The sequence below is a fragment of the Gossypium arboreum genome, chromosome 7, assembly GCF_025698485.1.
Source record: "Gossypium arboreum isolate Shixiya-1 chromosome 7, ASM2569848v2, whole genome shotgun sequence".
Taxonomy (NCBI): domain Eukaryota; kingdom Viridiplantae; phylum Streptophyta; class Magnoliopsida; order Malvales; family Malvaceae; genus Gossypium; species Gossypium arboreum.
The window spans coordinates 47,784,661-47,791,259 of NC_069076.1; positions in this window are offsets into that span (position 1 = coordinate 47,784,661).

A 6,599-nucleotide genomic window follows, 5' to 3' on the forward strand; every position below is an offset into this window, starting at 1 on the left:
AATTCTCGAGCCAAAACTACGCTCTCTCAGCATCGTCATCGGTATTTGCTCTAAATTCTTCGACCCCTTATTTTCTAATCTTATCTAAGGGGGTCCTAGAAAATCTCATGAAGTCCATGTTTAGAGGCATCATAGGCACGGGTTGAGGGCTCAAAGGGGGTGGAGGAGGTGGGGCTTGAGCATTAGGGTTCGCTCTTATAAACTCGGTGTACTAGTTATTCATCATTTGGAGGAAAGCCTCCCTAGCCTCCCCGCTTGGCTAACTGTATCGGGTCTATCCCCCTCTAGCATCGTCCCTAGAGCGGGGGCTGGTGCATTACTCGTCGGCTACAACTCGATCAGGATCCATGCTATATGAAAAATACAAGTTATATCATCAGGAGTTGTCACACTATCACAAATGTTTTCATGGCATGTATAGCTAGACTGAAACACATGCTACGTATTCCAAGAACTGACTAAATCGTAGCTTTGATACCAGTAAATGTAACACCCCCTTACCCGTACCCAAGACCGAGATGGGGTACGAGGCATTATCGGACGAACTTGCAAACATCCAGCAAAAATACGAGTTATAAATTTCAATTCCATCATTTTGTCCCTTATATGGGCTTACGAGGCCTGAAGCATACATTTGAAGTGGTCCGGGACTGAACCGAGAACGTATGAAAACTTAAGAAAAATTTTGAACTCTGGCCTCACACGCCCGTGTAGAGGCACACCACATGCTCGTGTGCGTGAGACACACCCGTGCCCCTAGCCCGTGTGGGATCTTGAAATTTATTTAATTCAGTTCAAGGTGCAGTGGTTTTCACACGGCCTAAACACGCCCGTGTTGTTGCCCGTGTTCAAAAAACCTGGACATTCTATTTATGACATCATCATTCATTTAGGGGCACATGGGCAAAGCACACGCCTGTGTGGTCTACCCATGTGCCACACACAGATGAGACACACGGTCGTGTCTCCAACCCGTGTAGTTACTATAAAGCATGCAACATTGAAATTTTGGGGTGCACGAGACACACGGCTAAACGACACGCCCGCGTGGGCTGTCTGTGTGTCACACATGGTTTAGAAACCGATCTATGTGTCTGTTCATGTGGACCATTTGGAGGCTATCTTCCAAGCCATTAGCCACCCAAGAACCCTCATGTACTCCAACATGCTTAACATCCCACTATCTAGCATGGACCACAATCACATACACAATTTGGCATGCAATCAAGAGATAATTATAAGAAAACACTCCAATTAACTATATGGACCAATGCACTTGGCCATATACAAAATAATCATACCAATTAGGGAACCATTACTTTGGGCTAGCCACATGACATGACACATTAAAATAATCAAATGTATTATGCCCAAAGTTTAGTTGATAGTGTGACCCGAGCTCCGACATTCTCAATCCTTCTTGTCGAATCTAGAAGAAATAGAAAAGGGAGGAGTAAGTTATGAATCTTAGTAAGTACACATACAAATAAAGTAAATCTTAATTAAACCATAGAATATTATTTACACCTTTGTCACTTTTTCATACCTTTCATCAAACATGTGATCTAAATTTTCTTTATAAACATAATACTTAAAAACATATATTGCCATGGATGATCGTAGTCGTAGAAATACACAGATTAAACACATACCTTTGCTCCCCTATACACATATGCTTTTTACGTAGTTTACGTTGGAACCTCATATACATTACCCGCTGAACATTTGGAATAACAAATAGGATACTTGGATATAAACACACCGAAGTGCCATAATCATGACATAGCATGCCTCTCAACAGGGCTACATATGAGCACCCGGACCTAGCATGCATCACATTACCGTGCCTCTCAACAGGGCTACATAAGCTTCCAGACGTAGCATGTACCACATAATTACATGCCTCTCAATAGGGCTACACAAGCTACCGGACCTAGCATGTATCATTTCATCAAACGAACTCATACTTAAATAGCTATCCTAGTGACATGCCACTTGTATCCTTACCTATTCCTAAGTTCAAACGGGATTTTCCGACATACGTCTCTTTGTCGAACATTCTTGGAATGTTGGCCTTATAACATATGACCTTATCATATACAAATGCTAACATGGTAACACTTGTAACCTAAGAATAAAACATCAAAACATATTATAGCAACAAGGTAACCAAATAATATATTAATTACCCATATGTTATTTAAACATTTAAAAAATTAATTAAGGTATTTATTTGTACATGTACTTACCTCGGTACAAAATATTCGAAATAGTGCCTATGCCTCGTACACTTTGTTCTTGCCTTTATCAAGACTCGATTCTCGTCTTTCTTGATCTATCATAACAAATTTAGCTCATTAACTTCATACATTACATTACTCAAATCGACCCTAAATTCATGCTTTGATGAAATTACCCTTTTTACCCCTAAACTTTCACTTATTCACAAATTAGTCCGTAGGATCATATGAAGAAATGCAAGTGATTTTTCGGTTACCCAAGCCTAGCTGAATACCTCTTGTACTTAAAGCAGCCCATACTTTCCTTCATTTCACACTTTTCTACCCATTTTCATAACTTTTATAGATAAGTCCTTTTTAAGGTTTCCATGCAAAATCTCTTAAAAAAAGTTGTTCTCTATACCTTAAACTATCATATTCTTCCATAATCCACCAAAATAGATCTAACTCATGCATGGGTAATTTTCTAAAAATAAAACCTAGCATGAAATATGGGTAGAAATGAAGAGAGAAAGCTACAAGGATGTCAAAAATACAAAGAACATTAAAAACGTAGCTAGGATTGACTTACTATCAAGCTTGAAAGTTGAAGAAACCCTAGCTATGGTACCTTTGAATTTTAGGCAGCAACATGAGAAAGATGAGCTGATTTTTAGCTCTTTTTCCTTTTTTAATTCATTTAATATCCAAATGACCAAAATGCCCTTACTCACTAAACTTAAATTTCCATATATGTCCATATTTGTCCAAAAATCTAGAAATTAGGAAAATTGCTCTTTAGGACCTTCTAATTCAGACTTCAAAACAATTTCTCACAAATTGCACCTAAAACCCAAGTTTTGCATCTTATTCAATTTAGTCCTTATTTTGTAATTGAACACTTTATTCTTAAAATTTCCTCATGAAACTTTACCACATGCATAATATTATACTCTAAATCTCATAATGATCAAAATCTGAATATTTTAACATCAGATTTATGGTCTTGAAACCATTATTCCAACTAGACCATATTTCGGGATGTTACAAATTTAGTCCTTTCACTAAAATTAATCTTAATTAAGCTAGATTTACTTAATTAAAATCTAATTAACCTCTCACTTAAATCCGTAAATATTTATAATAAATATTTACGAATCTAATTTGCAGAATCGAAGACTCAAAAATTCACTTTTTCGATGACCTTAAAATTTAGGTCGTTACATTTCTCCCCCTTAATAAATTTCGTCCTCGAAATTTACCTGAAAAGAGATGGGTGTACTGTGATCTCATTGTATCTTCCTGTTCCCACGTTGCTTTTTCAATATTATGACTTCTCCATAATACTTTTACTAAAGGAACTTGTTTATTACGTAATTCCTTTACTTCACATGCCAGTATCTTAACCGGTTCTTCTTCATATGACAAATGAGGTCCAATCTCTATATCTTCAGTTGAAATCACATGAGATGGATCTGATCTGTATCTTCTTAACATAGAAATATGAAAAACATCATGAATCTTCTGTAATTCAGGAGGTAAAGCTAAACGATATGCCACCAGTCCAATTCTTTCTATAATCTCATACGGTCCAATGTATCATGGACTCAATTTACCCTTCCGACCAAATCTCAATATTTTCTTCCAAGGAGAGACTTTAAAAAATACTTTGTCTCTAACTGAGTATTCAATGTCTTGATGTTTTAGATCTGCATATGATTTCTGCCTATCAAAAGCTGCTTTCAATCTTTCTCGAATCTTTTTAATAGTGCTTTCTATTTCTTGAATCAACTCTGGACCAACCACTTTCCTTTCATGTAATTCCGTCCAACACACTGGTGATCGACATCTCCAACCATATAAAGCTTCATACGGTGCCATTTGAATACTTGATTGAAAACTATTATTATATACAAACTCAGTTAATGCTAAATAACGTTCCCAACCTGATTCAAAATCAATAATACAAGCTCGGAGCATGTCTTCTAAAATCTGAATAACTCGTTCTGATTGTCCATCGGTCTATGGATGAAAAGCTATACTAAAATGAAGTCGAGTACCAAGAGACTCATGCAACTATTTCCAAAACCTTGATGTAAACCGTGGATCCCGGTCAGAAATTATCGATATAGGAATACCTTGTAATCTCACAATTTCCCGAACATAAGTTTCTGCCAATTTTTGTAGTGACCAATTCGTTCTGACTGCTATAAAATGAGCTGATTTTGTAAGTCGATTGACAATCACCCAAATAGCATTTTTCTTACTTGCTGAAAATGGTAACCCAGTTACAAATTCCATCGTGATGCAGTCCCATTTCCATTTAGGAATATTAATGGGCTGAAGTAATCCGGTCAGAACCTGATGTTCAGCTTTAGCTCGTTGACATGTTAAACATTTAGCCACATATTCCACTATATCTTTCTTCATACCCGGACACCAATACAGTTCCCGTAAATCACGGTACATTTTTGTTCCTCTAGGATGTAATGCAGACGGACTATTATGAGCTTCTCGAAGAATCAATTCCTTTATTTCAGAATTAGTTGGGATATAGTGTCGATTCTGAAATCTCAGACAATCATTTTCATCAATACTAAAGTTCCCTGCTATACCGCTCTATACCATCTCTCTTTTCTTCATTAGTTTGCCATCTGTCAATTGTGCTGACCTGATCTGATTAAACATTATTAGCTTTACTCTCAATTCAGCTAAAAGACCTCTACCATCTATGATACTAAGTCGTGCAAGCATTGTTCTCAGTTCAACTGCAACTTTTCTACTCAGTGCGTTAGCTACAATATTAGCTTTACCCGGATGATAGTCAATAATACAATCATAATCTTTTAAAAGTTCTATCCATCGACGTTGTCTCAAATTTAATTCTTTCTGTGACAGAAGATACTTGAGACTTTTATGATCAGTGTAAATATAACACTTTTCACCGTATAGGTAATGTCTCCAAATCTTCAAGGCAAATATCGCTACTGCTAATTCTAGATCATGTATCAGATAATTGTGTTCATGCAGTTTCAATTGCCGTGAAGCATAAGCAATTACCTTTCCATTTTGCATCAGTGCACACCTGAGACCATTTAAGGAAGCATCACTGTACACAATGAAATCTTTTCCCGATTCTGGCAAAGTCAACACTGGTTCCTCTGTCAACATTTGCTTCAACATTTCAAAACTTTTCCGACACTGCTCACTCCAAACAAACGAAACATTCTTTTGTAGTAACTTTGTCATCGGTAAAGCTATTTTTGAAAATCCATTCACAAACCTTCGATAATATCCGGCCAACCCAAGGAAACTACGTACCTCTGACACATTTTTGGGAACTTTCCACTGAAGTATGGCTTCAATCTTATTTGGATCTACTCTTATCCCATCTGCTGATACTACTTGACCAAGGAATTCAACCTCCGTTAACCAAAACTCACACTTACTCAATTTCCCATATAATTGTTTCTCTCGCAATATTTGCAAAATAATTTTGAGATGCTGTTCATGTTCAGTTTCAGACTTCGAGTATACTAAAATATCATCTATAAAAACCACTACAAATTAATCCAAGTATGCCTGAAAAATTTGGTTTATAAGATCCATAAAAGCAGCTGGAGCATTTGTTAACCCAAATGGCATCACCAAAAATTCATAATGTCCATACTGTGTACAGAATGTTGTCTTCGGTACATCACTCTCTTTTACCTTTAGCTGATAATATCCCGATCTCAAATCAATTTTTGAAAATACAGAAGCTCTTTTTAGTTGATCAAATAAATCATCAATGCGAAGTAGCCTGTATTTATTCTTGATAGTCACCCTATTCAACTGTCGATAATCAATACACAACCGCATCGAACCATCTTTCTTTTTAATGAATAACACTGGAGCTCCCCACGGTGATGTACTAGGTCGTATAAACCCTCGGTCCAATAAGTCTTGTAGTTGTACCTTCAGCTCCTTCAACTCAGTAGATGACATTCGATATGGAGGTATTGACACTGGATCTATACCCAGGTATACTTCAATCGCAAATTCAACTTCCCGATCAGGAGGTAATCCAGGCAATTCTTTAGGAAACTGTGACAACCCTAATTTGACCCTAGTCGGAATGTGGTTTCGGGACCACAAAATCGAGTCATAAAACTTATTTAAAATTTTATTTGCATATCTTATATGTGTGATAGTACTTGTATAAAAATTTGATGTTTTAATTTTATCTTAGGAATGTGAATTTTGCTTGAAAGGATTTAGTTGAGAGACTTAGAAAATTATGATAGGTAAATAAGTAAGGACCAAATAGTATTAAAATGGGGAAATTTGGGTTTGCATGTCAAAATGCCCAATTCATGTAAGGTGGCCGGCCAAGCATGG